Source organism: Prenolepis imparis, unplaced genomic scaffold, assembly GCF_030444845.1.
Source record: "Prenolepis imparis isolate NDT839.2.m4 unplaced genomic scaffold, iyPreImpa1.0 SCAF_15, whole genome shotgun sequence".
Lineage (NCBI taxonomy): Eukaryota > Metazoa > Arthropoda > Insecta > Hymenoptera > Formicidae > Prenolepis > Prenolepis imparis.
The window spans coordinates 8137476-8160311 of NW_028141173.1; the positions used below are offsets into that span (position 1 = coordinate 8137476).

The window sequence follows — 22836 nt, forward strand, 5'->3', positions numbered from 1 at the left end:
CGCGAAATATTAAAATTGCAAAAATGCAAGCGAAGCGAAGAAGACTTCGAATTTCCTTCGCTTGCACCCGGGACTTTGACCAAGAGGGCCTGTTACCAGGCACCCCCTCCGATCAAAAGACTCCAAAATCCGGCTATAAAACCGAATAATAGACGCGCTCGAGCAGTCGCAAATTAAGAACCGAATTAAGTGTAACGCCGTCGCTAAGATTATAATATACGCGACCCGCCTAACGTTCTAAACTATACGAACGTCACGGAACGACCGTAATCCTAAACCATTCAAGGATACGACGCGAGCGCGAGTACTCTAACTAAGATAAGAAAAGTGTAAACAGTTGAATTAAATAAAAGTGTAAACAGTTGAATAAAATCAAGTATATTTCTATGAAGATCTACAAGTTTATTTATATCCCGGACCGGACAACCCTGACATCCAGAGATCCCAATCTCAATTTCGACGCGACCCCTGTGCCTTACCCGAGGCACACAACATTATTGGTGGCAACGGTGGGATCGCGCCGAAGGACCGCCAGGATCAACCGGAACCAGAAGACCTGAAATAATACAAAAGTGTTAGAAATCAGGCACGTCGAAAATAATCGACGGAACAAGGACAACACAGAAGGCAGCATACTAAGACCTGCAACATATATATATACAATGTGTAGAAGCAGGCACGTCAGATAACAAAACAGCTGACGGACCAAGAGCATCGTACCGTACGTGCACCACGGTACGTCTCACACACACGGACAACGTATCAAGCAGAGTAGGCCGCCGTCCAAGGACCAACGCGACCTACGACACACCGAGGAGATCGCAGCGCAATCGAGCAACGACCCGCCGTATCAACTTACAATGCCGGGCCGCCAGCCATATCAACGCCGACGAGCAATGACCTGCAGCGTCAGCAGTCGAGCAGCACAGCGCACGATCATGCTAGCCGTAATACTGTAAGTCCGAAAATAATTACTGTAAAAATATTGCGTGAATGTCGGAAGGGAACAAAACACCCCCAAAACCGATAGCGAACAAATTTTGGCTACATAGCGACTCAGCCAAACAAGCGATTCAAGCGTTACCATTAACTGTAGAAAGACTCGAGCGAGTTCGAAGAAAATTAGAGAACGAATATTCAAGCGAAAGCGAAGTCGAATTACCCGCGAACGTCATCGTTAAACGCGAGTTCCCCTTCGATAGCTTTGACGAAAGCATACTAAAAGCGCGAACTGACGGTAATAACAAAAATAAAGAGGAAATTAAAATACGCGTGAGCAGATCCCCTAGCAACGCGTCGCAGAAAAGCGGATGGTCAACTACGTACGATAGTAGTGAATTTGATTCTAACGGAGACAGAATGTCGGTAATGCACACTCCACCCAATGGTGCAGCTGACGTATCCGAGGTGCTGTCGACCGCGAAATTGGTCACCTACGCGAAAATATAGCGCACGAAAACGCACAATGCGTAGAAGTTGACGTACATAGGACACCCGCCGAACATAGGATACCCATCGAAAACAACGCGAAAGAGGAAAACCCTTTGATGCGCGACGTATTACAAGGCCTACGAGACTTACGAATTGAAATGCGGACAGAAATAAACAAAATACGCGATTCGAGGTCACGCGGGGAGACATCAGACGACAGTCGTCGCAGCTCCCGCGAACGCACGCGAAATGGGGATACAAATAGACATCGCGATAATCGACGAAATCTCCGTGAACACACCCGTAATCAAGATGCGGAAGAGAGATATGACAGTCGGCAAGATTTACGCGAACTCACTCCCGAGCGAGACGTGGACAGACACAGAAATAATCAAAGGGATCACCGCAACCACCCTCGCGATCGAGACGCAGGAGATCGACGGAATTTACGCGGACATACACGCGAACAAGGAGCAGATAGGCGCTGCAATAGGCAGAGAAGATCCCGCGAACGCGATGGTGATCGAGATTCGGCCGAAGAACACGAGCCTCGTATGGCTTACGGACGAACCGAACGTGACATACGAAACCGGCGGAATCCCGCACAACGCTACATGTCATTAAAAGAAGCGCGAATAATGATACCGGAATTTGACGGTACAACGCGAACTCGATTACAAGAATTTTTAAATTCCTGTACTTACGCGATTAAAAATATTCATCCAGATGACGAGGAAGCGTTAATTCAGGGAATCTTATTTACGAAATTACGGGGAAAAGCCATGCAAGACTTCGAGACGCGAGATATCCAAACGTTCGAAGAATTAAGGAACCAACTCGAAAATTCTTACCAAAGTAAGCGGAGTACAGCGCATTTGCAAATCGAGTTCAATTCACTCAAACAAAAATTTAACGAATCAGCGCAAAGTTTCGGACAGCGCGTCGATAAATTCGCTAGGAAACTATATGGTTCGATGATTGAGGGAGAAAACCGTTCGAGCACGTATAAGCGTGCTATATTAGAGACCATACAAAGCCAAGCGTTACTGAATTTCCAATTCGGGTTACGCGACGAATTGAAAATACTTGTGCGGTCACAACGATATGCAACTCTCCAAGAAGCGATAACAGGCGCAACCGCGGAAGAAAAGCTTATGGGGCCTAACACGTCGCGAACAACAAATGCCTCGCAAAATAAAAACGGGCAACAACCGCGACAAAGTCAACGAACCAGCACGCAATGCTACAAATGCGGCAAATCAGGTCATTATGGGCGCAATTGTCATAGCAGCAAATACGCCCTACCGAAACCCGAGAAATCTTCCCGCGTAACCGCCATTGAAAAATTCTGTGACCATTGCAAAAAACGCGGACACAACCGTGAAGAATGCTGGTCTTTAAACGGGCGACCGAAAAGAAATACCGCGGAGAAAGCAAAGAAAACAAACGCGAAGATAGCCCAGATAGAGTCGGAGAAGGACGACCGAAAGAAAAGTAGGCCGCGACAAAATACATCCGACACCGAGAGCAGTAGCAACGAGGAAGACACGGGAGAGGAGACTCCGGCGCGCGCGATCGAATTTAGAGTATCGCACGTACGACGAACACAACAAGAGAGCGCGGGGTTAGATCTAATTACACTGCCGATGCGCGAAGCCCGAAATGGCACAGTTAAAATGCTGTTCGACTCAGGGGCCACAATATCATTAATGAAAGTTAAACATTTAAAAGACGATACACTAGTACATAGAGAAAAAATTACATAACAGGACATAAAGCACAGACAATAGGAAAAATACATGCAACAATCAACTTAAACAAGAGGAAAATAAAACATACAATTTATGTCATCAAAGATGACTTCCCCATGGAATATGAAGGAATTCTCGGGATGGATTTTTTGCGGAAACAGGGAGCCACCTGCGATTTTAAGAAACGGGAACTCACCATAGGAAACGCCGTGTTAAACCTACAACCGTACGATAAGATCCGGTTACAACCGCGCAGCGAAACGATAGTACGGGCCGCTACAAATCTAAATAGCATAGGAATCGTAAGAGCCGAGGAAATCACACCTAGAGTCTATATAGGGCGATGCTTAGTCGAACCGAAAAATTTTGAATGTCCGATTAGCGTCATTAATACCATCGACGAGATCGTCGAAATCAGAACACCATTAGTAACAATAGACGACATAAACATAACATCAACGCACGAAATAAATGATATAGGAACAGAAACTCCGAAGTATTCGTCCGAAAGAAACAAAAAAATATGACAATTACTAAGGACAGAGCACCTCAACTCAGAAGAACGAAAGGCAATACATGGGATATGCGAAGAATATAGCGATTTATTTTTTTTGAGCGGAGAGTCACTGAGCTGCACCGCGAGTGAAACACGAAATAGCCACGCGCGCTGACACATCATCGGTCAATGTACGACCGTATCGTCTGCCAGAGAAACACAAGGCGGAAGTAAACAAACAAGTGCAAGAAATGTTAGAGACCGGTATTATTCGGACAAGCGTTAGTCAATGGAACGCGCCATTACTAGTAGTACCGAAAAAAGCAGATACATCCGGAAAACCGAAATTAAGGGTAGTCGTAGACTTCAGGCGGTTAAATAATTTAACAATAGGCGACTCATTCCCGCTGCCAAATATCACAGATATATTAGATCAGCTGGGAAACGCCAAATATTTTACCACCTTGGATCTGGCATCAGGATACCACCAGATACAGATGGCGGAACAGGATAAAAGCAAGACAGCCTTCTCAACCCCCTACGAACATTACGAATTTAACCGAATGCCGTTTGGACTGAAGAATGCGCCAGCAACTTTCCAACGCCTGATGAATTCAGTACTTACTGGAATACAAGGGCTCAGATGTCTAGTCTACTTAGATGACATCGTTATCTACGGATCTAGCCTGGAGAATCATAACCGAAAACTCGTAGAAGTCCTGCAGAGACTACGAAGACACAACCTGAAGCTACAACCGGATAAATGTGAATTTCTGCGCAAGGAGGTAATATATCTGGGACACATTATCTCCGAAAATGGAATATTACCGGATCCATCAAAATTAACAGCGATAAAAGACTTTCCGACACCGAGAAAAGCAAAAGACATCCAGTCATTCATTGGACTAGCCGGATATTATCGTAAGTTTATACAAGATTTTTCAAGAACCGCGAAACCTCTAACAAAATTAAGAAAGAAAAGTGAAACATTCGCGTGGAATAACGAACAACAAATAGCATTCGATATATTAAAAGAAAAACTAATGACAGCACCAGTATTACAATATCCAGATTTCAATAAAGAATTTAATGTGACCACAGATGCTTCCGACTATGCAATCGGAGCTGTGCTGTCACAGGGACCGATAGGCAACGACCGACCCATCGCTTACGCAAGCAGAGTATTATCTCGCGCGGAGCAAAATTACAACACAACAGAAAAAGAATTACTAGCGATCGTATGGGCCGTGAAACATTTTAGACCATATGTCTATGGAACAAAATTTAAAATTATTACGGATCACAAACCCCTGATATGGCTTTTCAACGTAAACGATCCCGGATCAAGATTAATCCGCTGGAGGTTGAAACTAGAAGAATATGATTATGAAATCATACACAAGGCCGGACGAGCGAACGCAAACGCCGACGCGCTAAGTCGAAACGTAACCAGAGACGCCAACCAAAAGGAACAGAAAGAAGAGATCCACAAGTTAGAAAGGAAAGAAGAAAAAGACGATTCCGATAACGAAAAAGTATACACAGAAAAAGAAAAACGACAAATACTTTACGAATATCACAACGCGCCCATTGGAGGACATCAAGGAATCGAAAGAACAATTAAACGAATTCGCCTAAACCACAATTGGCCGGGTTTAACAAAAGATGTTGAACAATATATCGCAAAATGCGAATCATGCCAAAAAAAATAAATTATCACGAAAAAATAAAGTACCGCTAATAATTACGGATACGCCTAATCAACCGTTTGAAAAATGCGCGTTAGATATTGTAGGACCATTAACAGTAACTACAAATGGAAATAAATATTTGCTGACCTTTCAAGACAGTTTAACAAAATTCAGTAAAGCGATCCCGATACCGAATCAAGAAGCCGGAACAATCGCAAAAGAATTTGTAACCAAAATAATTTGCGAACACGGAATTCCGGATAGAATTTTAACAGACCAAGGGACGAATTTTCTCAGCGAGATATTTAAAAATACATGTAAACTATTAAAAATCGAAAAATTACAAACGACCGCGTATCACCCAGAAACAAACGGAGCGCTCGAACGATCACACAGGACGCTAGCCGAATACCTTCGTCATTATATTAACGCCGATCAGACTGACTGGGACGAATGGACGCCTTACGCAATGTTTGCATACAACACAACCCCACACACGGCAACGGGATACACACGTTTTGAGCTAATCTATGGACATAGAGCCGAACAACCGACGGCATTGACAAAACCACCGAGAACAACATACAATTACGACGACTACGCCCAAGAACTCAGGGAAAGATTGAGGGCCACCCAGAAGATCGCGAAGGACCGCATAAAGGAAGAAAAAATTAAAGCGAAAAAATATTACGATAAAGATACGAAAGAGACAAAATTCAAAGTCGGCGAAAAAGTGCTAATGCATGATGAAACGCTACGACGCGGACGGTCAAAGAAACTTGACGCGCTATGGACGGGACCGTACACGGTAATCGAAAAGAACTCCGACGTCAACTATACCATAAAAAAGGGAAGACGGACGATACGCATACATGCAAATAAATTAAAACCGTATATAGAAAATTAAGAAAGTAAACTTAAACATACCCATCCGCTGGTTCGTCCTGGACAACCGCTAGCTCCTCCTTGCAGCTGGCATGAGCGGAAGAAAGCAACACCCGCAGCAGGACCATGGACCAAGCATCCTCTGGCACAACCGGAGACAATCCTTCATAGGGGAGCAACGACGACGGCACACCCCCGTGATAAGGGAAGGATCGACCCTCCTCAACAGCCTGTAAGGCGCACCGAAGAGGAACATCGGCCACCCTCTCCCTGGGCACAGGCACAACTTCCTGAACCACACGTTCACCAATGGTAACGTCAAAGGATATACGTAACGAATACGGTGTATCGGAACATCGATACACCGCTTCGCAGGCCCGTAACATAGGGTCACTCGGCAACTCAGGCCCCACCACAGGCTTGCGATAACATAACTCACAAAGGGGAGTACACTGCCCCTCACAGAGAGATACGCCACACTCACAACAGGAATAAAATGAGCACATGATGCGATGAATAGTCAAGAAAAGACTAAGAAAAAATTTTCGCAGTAATATCCCATGAGGCGAAAAGAAATTGAAAACGCCCCACTTAAAACCAGTAATAGGATCCCATATAAAGATAGAATAAGAAGAATTATATCATTACAGGATGCTCATATTCAGTGCCAACGCAGCGTTAATAAGACAGCCAGAACAAGAGCAGGACTATGAAATCGAAAAATTCATCAACAACCCAGGAGTGTATTTTGAAAAATAGGTCAGTTACATCACTCCACAAAAAAATGGAAGTTAGTAATAAAATTGGACTTAACAACAATAAACCGCAGACAGGAACAAGTAAAGAATTATTTACAACAAACAAAAACATTATGCGACACAATGGAATTTCAAAACGAATATCATAAAGAAACTTGCATCAATTTAAATAATATTATAAAAAGAGAATTGACGTACTTACAAAATATTATGACGCAAATAAATTCCATATATAAAACGCCAATTAACAGACGCAGAGGACTGATAGACGGAATAGGTACAATAGCAAAAACATTATTCGGAACAATGGACGCGAACGACGAAAAACATTAACGAACAGCTATACATACTTCAAACACAACAGCAAATCACTCAACACGCAGTACGAAATAAGAGTATTAAATGACACAGTATCATCTCGATAAATTAGAAGATATAATTGACCGAAACGAAAAATTATTACAAAAACGCGTAACCGAATATATAAATCACGAGGAAATCATAGAACATTTTATAACCATTATAGCAATTATGACAGACCTAATACGAGACATAGAAAATATAATAGAATATCTCACGTACATACGTAAAGGGATGTTACATCCAAAATTAATGCCAATCGATAGTATCATTATTTATTTAAAAGAAGCATCAACTCAGCTATCGCAAGGAGAATATTTTCCGTTTAGAATTGAAGAAACAGGGAAGATTGGTTAGAAATAGAGGAAAATATAGTAATAACCGCATACTGCGATAAAACAAATGTATATACTATTTTAAGCTTTCCTATAATTACGCAACCTACATATGATATAATAAAAACGATTGAATTCCCCACACCTTCATATAAAAATGTATTTAGTCATATAGAAATTAATAATAAGATAATCGCGATAGATAAGGAAAAATTAACGTATTTAGCCGTAATAGAAAACGACTTACAAAAATGTAATAAAATAAACTCACATTATATATGCGAACAAAGTACGCCAGTATATCGAATAAACTCGAATGCGCCATGCGAAGTACAAATATATACACAACAATCGAAATATCAGCACTTTTGTAATATAAGACATTACGCTTCGACCCATATGATATGGATCACATTACAGCAACCCCAGACTTGGTTATACTCTACCGCCACGGAACGAACAATCCGAAAAAAGAGAAATAATAAAAAATACGGGTAAAATTACTCTAAGAGGGGAATGCAAACTAACAACGACAGACATGACGATACAGACAAAGAAGCAAACTATGGAATAAAAATAGAAACCTATTTACCCGAAATTAATATAACGTTAACACAGGACAATAACATGACAATATACGAACATGACAAATTAGAAAGTACACAATACCATGCAGAATTAGTAAAACTCAAGGCCAAATTAGAAAATATAGACAACGATCTACAAAACAATGAACAAAACTTTTATACACAAAAACAATTTATTTACCCTATGGCGTCTAGTGGAATAATCATAGTGTTAATAACAGCATTTTTAATATGGATTATTGTTAAAAGTAAGAACAAACAAGAAAATAAAATCGGGAAGCGACCATCTGTCGTCTTCGATGACGAGTGAAGAGTACCAAGATCCATATTGAAAAGAAGCCAAAGCACGCGTTTCTAGAATTAAGAAACGATTATAATTATATTGTACACGGGAAAATATATTGTATATTATATTATTAAGCGAAAAACTACGTAACTCCGTTTTTCTTTTCCAACGGGGGAGGGGTGTTATAGCCCTCAATAGCTATAACTACTTAAGTTACATCCGCTTGTCAACGCGCTGGCTACGAAAAAACCGCATACGCAGCGAATCACGCGCGAAATATTAAAATTGCAAAAATGCAAGCGAAGCGAAGGAGACTTCGAATTTCCTTCGCTTGCACCCGGGACTTTGACCAAGAGGGCCTGTTACCAGGCACCCCCTCCGATCAAAAGACTCCAAAATCCGGCTATAAAACCGAACAATAGACGCGCTCGAGCAGTCGCAAATTAAGAACCGAATTAAGTGTAACGCCGTCGCTAAGATTATAATATACGCGACCCGCCTAACGTTCTAAACTATACGAACGTCACGGAACGACCGTAATCCTAAACCATTCAAGGATACGACGCGAGCGCGAGTACTCTAACTGAGATAAGAGTTAAATAAAAGTGTAAACAGTTGAATAAAATCAAGTATATTTCTACGAAGATCTACAAGTTTATTTATATCCCGGACCGGACAACCCTGACATCCAGAGATCCCAATCTCAATTTCGACGCGACCCCTGTGCCTTACCCGAGGCACACAACAATAAAAAAAAATTTTTTTTCTCTAAAACGTAAAATAAAATTTAAGCTCTTTTTTTTTATTATTGTAAGGATTTGAAAAAAATAACGATACGTTATTTTGAGTAACATATATCTTTATTCAGTGTTTCGCATTCGAAAATGTTTCACATTTGCAAATGCAATAGCCAAAAAATAAACAATGCGGACATACAATTCTCTCTTCGTAACTCGATCCGTGTAATATCATACAACGTATTTCGCAACAATGTGTAACAGATGATACATCAGTTGTCAACAAGGGTACAATATGTTCCTGAGCAATACGTAACTTCTCTTCCATTGGCTTCTTGTACGACATACATTTGCAGTGGCAAAAAGAATAGGTGAGACATTTCGAGCACGCTCGTCCATCTACTTGACTCTCCGGAACGATGAAACATCTCTTCTCGCAACAAAATGTTGGAAGCCCCTTTTTCGCCATCCAGGTTATGCACGAGCAACGGCAATAGCAATACGATTGACAAATATTACAAGCCATTCCGTCGACCATGGTACGCGGCTGCAGCATACATCTTCGTTCGCAGCAATGTACGCCCAATGAGGAATAGCTTTGAGCCGTATGGGACATTTTTTTACGAATTATCTAAAACGCATATTAATTTGTAATTAATTGCTATTTTTATGACAACGAACAAAGTTGAAGAGATAAGAAAAAAAATTAGTATCGACGATCGTCGTAGTATACATTCTGCTCGCGCCATATGCTCGAAGGCGTTATAGCGACGATATCACATTTCGCGAAACATTCAAATTATTAGATTCAATGTTAGTATTTTCGGAGAGAATACAAAAGATTACGGTTATGTAAATTATATACTACGCGATAATTGGAGCATACTAAAATGTCGTGTATAAAGGTATGGAAAACTCACCGCGTTATCCGTTTAAAAATATTTAGCTATCCTTCCTTCGATCTGCAATATACAATGTGCAGTATCTTTACGATGAATTCTCAACACTATGGTAGACAAAGCTTGACCGCGCGCGTAACACTGATCGCAAAAAGTAGTTATAACCTCGCTCAAGCGTAACTCGATTGCTAATACTGAAAGAAGTGGGGATCGATGAAGAAATAGGGAGGAGAGAGAATGAATAAAGCGAATATATAACGTCATAGATTTATATATCAATATCTCTACAGTATCGTTTCACGCCGAGGTTTCTTCGTTATTATATTCTTAATATCGTATAAGCATTTTATATCGAGTAGAAACACAAAGGTGGGAGAATGAAGTAATAACAGTATACGCACGAGTATTTATCACATTCTGTCACGTTACGTATAAATACGGTGAACGGTCTTCGATAAATAGTAGTAATACTAGGCCGGTTCTAACTCAGGGGCAATGAGGGGGGGGGGGGGTGAGGGGCGAGGGGAACCCAGGGCGCGGGGGGATGACGTCACGCGGGGAGGGGGAATGACGTCACGCGGGGAGGGGGAATGACGTCACGCGGGGAGGGGGAATGACGTCACGCGGGGAGGGGGAAGCGTCCGCGATTTTGGTGCTGGTCCGCGAGGGGGAGGCGTCCGCGAGGTTAGGGTCCGCGAGGGGGCCGCGGGGAGGGGGAAGCGTCTGCGATTTCGGTGACGGGTCCGCGAGGGGTCCGCGGAGAGGGGGAAGCGTCCGCGATTTTAGGGTCCGCGAGGGGTCCGCGGGGAGGGGGAGGCGTCCGCGAAAGACCGCATGAAGCTTTGTTGGTGAGGGGTCTGCGGGGAGAGGGGAATCCGCGAAAGACCGCATGAAACTTTTTGGGTAAGGGGTCCGCGGGGAGAGAGGAATGTGAAGGATAGCGCGAGGCGAACGCGAGAGAGAGAGATGTCGCGAGAGAGACGTTCGCGAAAGAGAGATAGCGGTAGCGAGATGATGCGGCGATTGAGAGCGCGAGGTGTTGCAGCGAGGCGTATATGCAAGAGCGAGAGAGATAGCGCGAGATGACGAGAGGTAGCGAGATGACGCGAAGGAGAGCGCGAGAGCTGATGCAGCGAAGGAGAGCGCGAGGTGCACGCGAGAGAGATATCACAAGAGCGAGAGAGAGATGTTGCGAGACGATGCGGCGATGGAGAGCGCGAGAGCTGATGCAGCGAACGAGAGCGCGAGAGGCGGACGCGAGAGAGACTTTTTTTTTTTAATAATATTTTTTTTTAATTAATATTTTTAGGATGAGGAAGGGGAGAAGATCTAATCTAAAATAAACTATATATTTTTAATATTTAAAATAATTTTTATTATATAACTATGTGTGTGTATGTGTGTATTTTACAAAATGTTTGTGTGTGTGTGTGTGTGTGTGTGTGTGTGTGTGTGTGTGTGTGTGTGTGTGTGTGTGTGTGTGTGTAAAAATATAAGAATGAAAATATAATAATAATATAAAAATATAAAATGTATAGGGGGATGTGGGGCGGTGTTGAGCGATGGTGATCGAACCACATGGGTCGATATGATATTCCGTGACGATCGACCCATGTATCACCACTTGTGGTACGAGGCGGTGCGTGAGGTGGTGGCTGCGAGGTGGTGGTGGCTGCGAGGCGGCAGGGCGGAACTCCTGCATAACAGAAATTTTTATTAAATATATTTATTTTATTAATCAATTTATTATTTTAATAATTTATAAATGAAAAGAAATACTTACATGTATTGCACACTGGACACATATTCCGTGTGAACATTTGGTCCAGCGGGTTATTGCACTCGCTGCACCATCTCCCCAAAAGTTGTTCAAATCTCCCGGTCCTGTGAATGCGGACGACGTCAATCTCCACATACAGATCTCGCAATCTAATGAAACACCTTGTACACAACATGAGTCCATCCCATGGACAATAATAAATATGTATCGCACACATTCTAGTACTATCATCCATGGCGATGATGTCAGCTGTGCACAAGCTGTGCACTCTTGTATCGCGAGTAACGTCGTCGCACTCACTATCATAATCGGAATCGGTCGCGGGCTCAATTTCAACGTCCGAGCCCATTTCAACGTCTGATATATCATCAACGTCTGATATATCATCAATCACCATCATCTCACCATCATTCACCACATCATCATCATCCACCACATCTTTTCTATCCATCACAACTTCTCTACCCATTTTACATTCAAGACTATCTGAAACTTTATGATGGGACACATATTATAATGTTGCTCCCCTCTTGATTTTAATTCTACATCTCTCTTGTTCTAACTGGAGTATCATGTCTCAGCTAGCTCATCACTTTTTAAATCTCCAGAGAACGAAGAAATAGTTTTGTTAGCTATATCTTATTGGGAAAGAAATAATTAAACATAGATTAACAATAAAATAATTTATTTGTTGCAAGCATTATAAATAATTTCATTTATAGCACAAGTTATCAATTCACAATCTATAAGTGATTCGCTATTAAACATATTACTATCACGTATCGCCTTTGCGGCATTGCTCACATCGTGGATATTATCACATTGTAAAATATTTACAAATTGCTTAAATTTTTCATTAACACTATGAGTATTCTCACACAGCCAGGAATACATATGATCAATACATTTGTCGAAATCGAATAAATGTAGTAACGTTGATGGTTTCATGTACAAAGAATTATCAGATGAAGTAATTTTTATAATTTTTGAAGTATACATGTTAACCGCTTTGAGTGTTAGATCACTAATCCATAGCGGAGTTTCAGTTAGCTGCTCAATGTCTGCTCGTTTCCGCATTAGAGATTTCCATGTTTCAATGGGTAATATTATTTGATTGCCTCGATTATCACCGAGAGCCAATTCCACATAGGATATTATTCCGACGCTGATTCTTATTTCCAAATATTTATAGGATGTTGCGGTTAGAGCATATCTTCGCTCAAGTATACGAGTCGCACGCTGAATGCTATAAAAATAATTAGAACAATATTTAAAAAATTATTTAAAAATCATTATTTAAAAATCTTTATTTTGACAAAAAAAAGAATCGAAACTTACTTGTCACTTGTATTCTTAGACATTTCTTGTTTTGGAACGTAATAATTCATGCTGGCGGAGTACATTTTTAAAAAAACCTTTCACATAAGTGATTGATACAATACTAAATCATTATTACAAGTTTTTATTGATACAAAGCAATGGGGTGGGGATTATTGCTGACACAAAATTATTTTTAACCAATCATCAAAGCGCCGATGCACGACTACTATGACATCATCCTCAATGAAATATTAAATGTAAAATAATGCAACATATCCAAAATTTCAAGCGTCAATGTACGACTGCTATGACATCATCCGCAATGAAATATTAAATGTAAAATAATGCAACATATTCAAAATTTCAAGCGCCGATGCATGGCTGCTATGACATCATCCTCAATGAAATATTAAATGTAAAATAATGCAACATATCCAAAATTTCTAGCGTCAATGTACGACTGCTATGACATCATCCTCAATGAAATATTAAATGTAAAATAATGCAACATATTCAAAATTTCAAGCGCCGATGCATGACTGCTATAACATCATCCTCAATGAAATATTAAATGTAAAATAATGCAACATATCCAAAATTTCAAGCGTCAATGTACGACTGCTATGACATCATCCTCAATGAAATATTAAATGTAAAATAATGCAACATATTCAAAATTTCAAGCGTCAATGTACGGCTGCTATGATATCATCCCCAGATGTTCAAAACGTATGTAACAAAATCACAAGAAAATGCAACATAATTAAAATTTTCGAGCGCCAATGTACGGCCGCTCTCATCTTGAGATGAATCTCGCGAAATGTGCAAAAAATGTATCAATTTCAAGGTCGATACATCATTCGTACGTAACAAAATCACAAAGTGCAACATACTCGAGTGCCAATGATCTCTACGATTAAATAAAAATGATGGTAAAGAGGCATACTATGTCAATATCTTTGTCAGAGGTTCAAGAAGTACATCTCAAGTAAAGAAATATGGCACAATTGGAAGCAAGTTTGTTGGAGCAATCCGCAAGGGTGAATTCGGTGGAAGAATATATTGTGTGGGAGCAGCAATGTGACGAATACATCGAATCACTGGAAGAACAAAGTCGAATAAAACGTCCACGATTACCGATCGGAGTTCGACAATCGCTTGTCTCCCAAATCGCGCGTCTCGAAGGGTTGAAGAATTCGGTACGCAGACGTTTTATACACGCAGGTGCTGGAAGCAGTTCGCGAGACGTCGGACTCATATGGCGAGAGATTGATACGGCGTTCGAGAGCCGCATCTTGACTGGTGCGGTGATAAACAGCAATCGAACCTCGTCAATTTCTAGAGGAGGCCAAAGACATTGTGATCGGACACGTGCAAAAAGTGTTGCAAAAACACACTAGTGTGAAAGTGAACATTATGTTTAATGGTGAGTTTGTGTCGGGTGATAAACGCGCTAATAAAACTATCAATACGAAAAACTGTGAAATCTTTCGCACGTCTGATTTGCGCGAATGGTACGATCAACGCGCTATGGAGACCACGCTAGCATCTCTCGAAGAGTTTCAAGAACATGATAGTGGTTGGGCAGTGTCGCGAATAATCAATTTAATTGTAAATATAAACAAGTATAATCCAATGCGTGCGGGATGTCACATTAAATTACCGCGAGAAATAATGATGAAGAGAGCAGTGATTAACGTGAAATCAAAAGACACTGCATGTTTTGCGTGGGCTGTGGTCGCTGCACTGTATCCCGCTGAAAGAGACGCGGATCGCAAATCTATGTATTGTTGTGCCTCTCAGGGTACAACGGGATTTGTAGGATACTTTGAGGGGTCCGTTCGTCTTAGGAGTTAGGACTCCGAGTGTCGAGGGTGATGAAAAGAACACTTTGGTCACAAGAGAAGAGTTTATTACAACTCACGTGTACAATTCTTTGGTATGTCGAATCGCAGCGCGTCCTCACAATAGATTAGCTGTAATTACTTGTCGCCCTCGGTTCGGAATACGGCCCCGAGGAGTTAATCAGGCGCGCTTATATTACCCGAAAGTAGGTTTTGTTTTTCGGTTAATGTGTCGCCTGTATGCAATCGGTTTTGCATCGTCTGCGTTTTACGATCTCGAATATGTCGCGATGTCTTAACGCGTGTATGCAATCGGTTGCGTTTTTGATTTCGAGGCGCGCGCTATATCTTTTGAAATGCTGATTCTGCGTTCTCTTTTGTGGGTTTTTAGGTCGTGGTTGGGTCATAGTGTTTACGGTTACAACAGTATCCACATTACACAACAGTGCTGAATCTCCAGGACATTGAGTTTCCGATGACGTTGAACCAAATTAAAAAATTTGAACATCATAATGACATTTCGATAAATGTGTACAGTATCGAAGAAAAGAACATTGTCCCGATACGTCTCTCGGAGGAAAAGAAAGACACATCAACTTGTTGTACATGCAAGACAGCAATAGCGTTGAACATTTCGCCTGGATAAAGAATCTATCCCGGCTTGTCAGCTCGCAATTGAGCAAACATGGTCACAAGACATATATCTGTGATCGGTATGTATATTTATTGCAAATTATATATTAAATAATATTTTATTACTCTGTATTAATACTCTGTATTAATTCAGTCTTATACTGATATCTCCTAACCCTAACCTCCTACAAGCAATGACGCTATTCGTTAATTCGCGCTTGCGGACGAATGTAACAATCCACCTTCGAACCTCGATCAACCACCTTCGAATCACTTTCGAACCACGTTCGTACCTCGATCAACCACTTTCGAACCACTTTCGAACCACCTTCGAACCTCGATCAACCACCTTCGAACCACTTTCGAACCACGTTCGTACCTCGATCAACCACCTTCGAACCACTTTCGAACCACGTTCGTACCTCGATCAACCACCTTCGAACCACTTTCGAACCACGTTCGTACATCGATCAACCACCTTCGAACCACATTCGTACCTCGATCAACCACCTTCGAACCACTTTCGAACCACGTTCGTACCTCGATCAAGGCGATGATGTTTATGTGAAATGGTTGGGACTGGATAAATCACACAACTCATGGATACATAAAAATAATGTATTATAAACATTTATTTAAAATATCTGTACACTGTTTATTTTACAAATAATATATTGTAAAAACATCTAACGCATAATCTTTATAAATAATACAATTTTATATTTTACATGGTATACATACTAATATACATATAATATACATACATACAATATACAGTTTTTACATATTTTACAAAATATACATATTTACAAAAATATATATCTATTATTTACAATAGTATTTTATAATGTCCACGGTAATGTATCAGTGGTTTCAGGTATGATGTACCGCTTGTCGTCGTACGGACTTAGAGCAATTTTTGTCTCGCGAATGGTGTATACTTCGTGCAATTTCGATCTTATACAAGATTGACTACGTGTCATTTCAATATCATCATTCAAACACCGTGTATAATCGTCAAACGTTATCGTTCTCGCGACGACGTTACTCTTGACACCTTTTACTTTTTTTTTGGTATCTTTCTTGCCATCCACTCGCAAGGCATACATTTTTGCTCTAAGCCCTACAAATTCGGTCATTATCGCGCCGTTGTTTTCATCTTTCATTAGACCGGGTACCTTTTTATTCACGAGCAGTATACCGTACGCATTGTCCACAGCGTAATCGCTCGTATCAAATTTGCTCACGTCGCGCTTCATATTCTCATATACATCTTCGCATTCAATGTGATATATTAGGCTGTCTGTGTCGGTGTACATTACCCGGCATCTGTCACGATACAGCGGTGACATGTACTCGTGATGAAATTCGTATAAACATGTTTTGGAGATGTCGAGTACGCACATGCCGACATAGATTGGTTTATAAAATTTTACCTCGAGTTTGCGTAATTCGACAGCGATTAGATTTTCAGAAAAAATGCTTCTACTGTGAAAATTTGGTTTCGCAATCATTGCCTCTGCACCGTATCGTCCATCCCAATGTGTGATGAGTTTTACATCGACATGATTATGCACATTTTCCATCGTCTTGCCAAATACCGCATTATTCATTAATTTGTATAAATTTTTTTTCAAAATCATTTTTCGCGTGTGTTCGAAATTTTGTATTAAGTTCGATATAATTTCGGACCCATGGAGATTGAGTGAATTGTAATACGCGATGTATTTTTGTAACGTGAAGGCCGTGTCACATACATTGCTGCAGGTTGCGGTAGTGTATGACATAACGCTTCTTATCATATAGCGTTGCGAGAAGCTTATTTTCCCGCTTGCCGGGCGGTTTGTCATGTGTCGGGCAAAACGGTAGGTCAGTGTGCGTGTCGTGAAGATGTTGTGGATACTTTAAATCTACTTCGAGGATATAGCCTGTATGCGAATCGAGCGCTATTGACGAGATGTTGAAATTAGATACGTCGTCGACCCATCGAAAATCTGCATATGGCAATGGTTGGCACATTGCCCATTTGTATAAATTATTTACATCAAAATACATGAGATATGATGATGGATCGTACGACTGCATGTACTTGTTATTAGCATGAGCGTATCTGTTGGAACATTGACTTAGACCGCCGCGTATACCACGTTCGATAAACATAACCATGTCGATATCGGTTAGCAATTCGAACGTAATATTTGTATGTTTTAACATGGCGTCCCATGTATACCCGGGAAGAGTATGATAATACGCGGGGTCGAGTCCATAGCTTTTGATACAACTATCGCGAAAATTTTCAAAAATATCTGCTAATAACAAGACATCAATTTTTAAATATAAGTCGCTATATTCGCCTAGCGTTCGAAGGGAGAATCGGTTCCAGACGTTCTCGGCGTGCGCGTAATCGCTCTCGGATACTGTGTCACCGGTCAAGGAACTGTAGAATGATTCACGCGGCGGTAAACACGTATCTTGCAACTTGTCGACACAGTCTATATATTCGTACGGAAAGACGCCCTTCCGTGTTAATAGATTGAAATTTTCAATCGGTAAATTTTGAAATTCCGAATGTACAATTTTGAGTTTGTCTTTATCCAAAAAAAGATGTCAATTTATCGAGACTTGTCGTGAGAGATTTATATGAATCGATGAATCGTAATTTTATGCAAGCTTTCCAATCTTTGTCATCGTTGGTACTATTGACAGTTTTTGTGAATGATATATATTTTTCTTTAGTTATCGGAAGTAATTCAATGCTCCCTTCAAACGCTGTAGCTATATCCTCGATAATGAAATGTGTGTCATAACTTGATAAATTGTGAAAAACTATCGGAATACAAAAAGATTCTTTATAATTTAGATTACAATTTGAGTGCGCGGGACCTCTGTACCGCCCGGTCAGATGGTAATGATCGCGTACGCGTGTATCGTCATCTTGCATGAATGGTTTCTCACATATATGACAATGCGTCGCGCTATGAAATTTTTCCCACACGTCAGATGTTAAATTTACGATGGGGACGTTAGTTGCTAAAATATTCTTTACGCGTATCGCTAAATTTTTAAGTTGTTCGGAAAACCACGAAATGCAATCTACACTACGGCGAGAATAATACTCGGATAACGAATCGTCATATAAGCAATGTACATAATATGCTATACTAAATACTTGGTGATGTTGGTATACATTCTTTTCTTCTTCCTTCTTATTCGTCTTTGTCAGCACACATTCGAGGTCTGCGTATACGACAAAAGGAAGTCGTTCTTTGCGATTAAAGTTGTTGAACGCGAGCCACTTGTCCTTATCGCTCGGTAACCGGATAGCGCAGTCATTCATCTCTCCGCAGTCTACCATATGTGTCTGCAACTTGTCCTCATACCCGAAATAATGCAAGCATCTGTAAAAGATAATAGCAATTATAAACACTTTATAATTATTTTATGATTATTTAATATATAATTTGCAATAAATATACATACCGATCACAGATATATGTCTTGTGACCATGTTTGCTCAATTGCGAGCTGACAAGCCGGGATAGATTCTTTATCCAGGCGAAATGTTCAACGCTATTGCTGTCTTGCATGTACAACAAGTTGATGTGTCTTTCTTTTCCTCCGAGAGACGTATCGGGACAATGTTCTTTTCTTCGATACTGTACACATTTATCGAAATGTCATTATGATGTTCAAATTTTTTAATTTGGTTCAACATCATCGGAAACTCAATGTCCTGGAGATTCAGCACTGTTGTGTAATGTGGATACATAGATTTGCGATCCGCGTCTCTTTCAGCGGGATACAGTGCAGCGACCACAGCCCACGCAAAACATGCAGTGTCTTTTGATTTCACGTTAATCACTGCTCTCTTCATCATTATTTCTCGCGGTAATTTAATGTGACATCCCGCACGCATTGGATTATACTTGTTTATATTTACAATTAAATTGATTATTCGCGACACTGCCCAACCACTATCATGTTCTTGAAACTCTTCGAGAGATGCTAGCGTGGTCTCCATAGCGCGTTGATCGTACCATTCGCGCAAATCAGACGTGCGAAAGATTTCACAGTTTTTCGTATTGATAGTTTTATTAGCGCGTTTATCACCCGACACAAACTCACCATTAAACATAATGTTCACTTTCACACTAGTGTGTTTTTGCAACACTTTTTGCACGTGTCCGATCACAATGTCTTTGGCCTCCTCTAGAAATTGACGAGGTTCGATTGCTGTTTATCACCGCACCAGTCAAGATGCGGCTCTCGAACGCCGTATCAATCTCTCGCCATATGAGTCCGACGTCTCGCGAACTGCTTCCAGCACCTGCGTGTATAAAACGTCTGCGTACCGAATTCTTCAACCCTTCGAGACGCGCGATTTGGGAGACAAGCGATTGTCGAACTCCGATCGGTAATCGTGGACGTTTTATTCGACTTTGTTCTTCCAGTGATTCGATGTATTCGTCACATTGCTGCTCCCACACAATATATTCTTCCACCGAATTCACCCTTGCGGATTGCTCCAACAAACTTGCTTCCAATTGTGCCATATTTCTTTACTTGAGATGTACTTCTTGAACCTCTGACAAAGATATTGACATAGTATGCCTCTTTACCATCATTTTTATTTAATCGTAGAGATCATTGGCACTCGAGTATGTTGCACTTTGTGATTTTGTTACGTACGAATGATGTATCGACCTTGAAATTGATACATTTTTTGCACATTTCGCGAGATTCATCTCAAGATGAGAGCGGCCGTACATTGGCGCTCGAAAATTTTAATTATGTTGCATTTTCTTGTGATTTTGTTACATACGTTTTGAACATCTGGGGATGATATCATAGCAGCCGTACATTGACGCTTGAAATTTTGAATATGTTGCATTATTTTACATTTAATATTTCATTGAGGATGATGTCATAGCAGTCGTACATTGACGCTTGAAATTTTGGATATGTTGCATTATTTTACATTTAATATTTCATTGAGGATGATGTTATAGCAGTCATGCATCGGCGCTTGAAATTTTGAATATGTTGCATTATTTTACATTTAATATTTCATTGAGGATGATGTCATAGCAGTCGTACATTGACGCTAGAAATTTTGGATATGTTGCATTATTTTACATTTAATATTTCATTGAGGATGATGTCATAGCAGCCATGCATCGGCGCTTGAAATTTTGAATATGTTGCATTATTTTACATTTAATATTTCATTGCGGATGATGTCATAGCAGTCGTACATTGACGCTTGAAATTTTGGATATGTTGCATTATTTTACATTTAATATTTCATTGAGGATGATGTCATAGTAGTCGTGCATCGGCGCTTTGATGATTGGTTAAAAATAATTTTGTGTCAGCAATAATCCCCACCCCATTGCTTTGTATCAATAAAAACTTGTAATAATGATTTAGTATTGTATCAATCACTTATGTGAAAGGTTTTTTTAAAAATGTACTCCGCCAGCATGAATTATTACGTTCCAAAACAAGAAATGTCTAAGAATACAAGTGACAAGTAAGTTTCGATTCTTTTTTTTGTCAAAATAAAGATTTTTAAATAATGATTTTTAAATAATTTTTTAAATATTGTTCTAATTATTTTTATAGCATTCAGCGTGCGACTCGTATACTTGAGCGAAGATATGCTCTAACCGCAACATCCTATAAATATTTGGAAATAAGAATCAGCGTCGGAATAATATCCTATGTGGAATTGGCTCTCGGTGATAATCGAGGCAATCAAATAATATTACCCATTGAAACATGGAAATCTCTAATGCGGAAACGAGCAGACATTGAGCAGCTAACTGAAACTCCGCTATGGATTAGTGATCTAACACTCAAAGCGGTTAACATGTATACTTCAAAAATTATAAAAATTACTTCATCTGATAATTCTTTGTACATGAAACCATCAACGTTACTACATTTATTCGATTTCGACAAATGTATTGATCATATGTATTCCTGGCTGTGTGAGAATACTCATAGTGTTAATGAAAAATTTAAGCAATTTGTAAATATTTTACAATGTGATAATATCCACGATGTGAGCAATGCCGCAAAGGCGATACGTGATAGTAATATGTTTAATAGCGAATCACTTATAGATTGTGAATTGATAACTTGTGCTATAAATGAAATTATTTATAATGCTTGCAACAAATAAATTATTTTATTGTTAATCTATGTTTAATTATTTCTTTCCCAATAAGATATAGCTAACAAAACTATTTCTTCGTTCTCTGGAGATTTAAAAAGTGATGAGCTAGCTGAGACATGATACTCCAGTTAGAACAAGAGAGATGTAGAATTAAAATCAAGAGGGGAGCAACATTATAATATGTGTCCCATCATAAAGTTTCAGATAGTCTTGAATGTAAAATGGGTAGAGAAGTTGTGATGGATAGAAAAGATGTGGTGGATGATGATGATGTGGTGAATGATGGTGAGATGATGGTGATTGATGATATATCAGACGTTGATGATATATCAGACGTTGAAATGGGCTCGGACGTTGAAATTGAGCCCGCGACCGATTCCGATTATGATAGTGAGTGCGACGACGTTACTCGCGATACAAGAGTGCACAGCTTGTGCACAGCTGACATCATCGCCATGGATGATAGTACTAGAATGTGTGCGATACATATTTATTATTGTCCATGGGATGGACTCATGTTGTGTACAAGGTGTTTCATTAGATTGCGAGATCTGTATGTGGAGATTGACGTCGTCCGCATTCACAGGACCGGGAGATTTGAACAACTTTTGGGGAGATGGTGCAGCGAGTGCAATAACCCGCTGGACCAAATGTTCACACGGAATATGTGTCCAGTGTGCAATACATGTAAGTATTTCTTTTCATTTATAAATTATTAAAATAATAAATTGATTAATAAAATAAATATATTTAATAAAAATTTCTGTTATGCAGGAGTTCCGCCCTGCCGCCTCGCAGCCACCACCACCTCGCAGCCACCACCTCACGCACCGCCTCGTACCACAAGTGGTGATACATGGGT

The 22836-nt window shown here is 40.2% G+C and overlaps 1 pseudogene; it reads right to left on the minus strand.

Annotated features, from left to right (window-relative positions):
• Positions 1-6286: 6286 nt before the first annotated feature.
• On the minus strand, positions 6287-20655 carry LOC145946266 (uncharacterized; annotated as a pseudogene).
• Positions 20656-22836: the final 2181 nt, after the last annotated feature.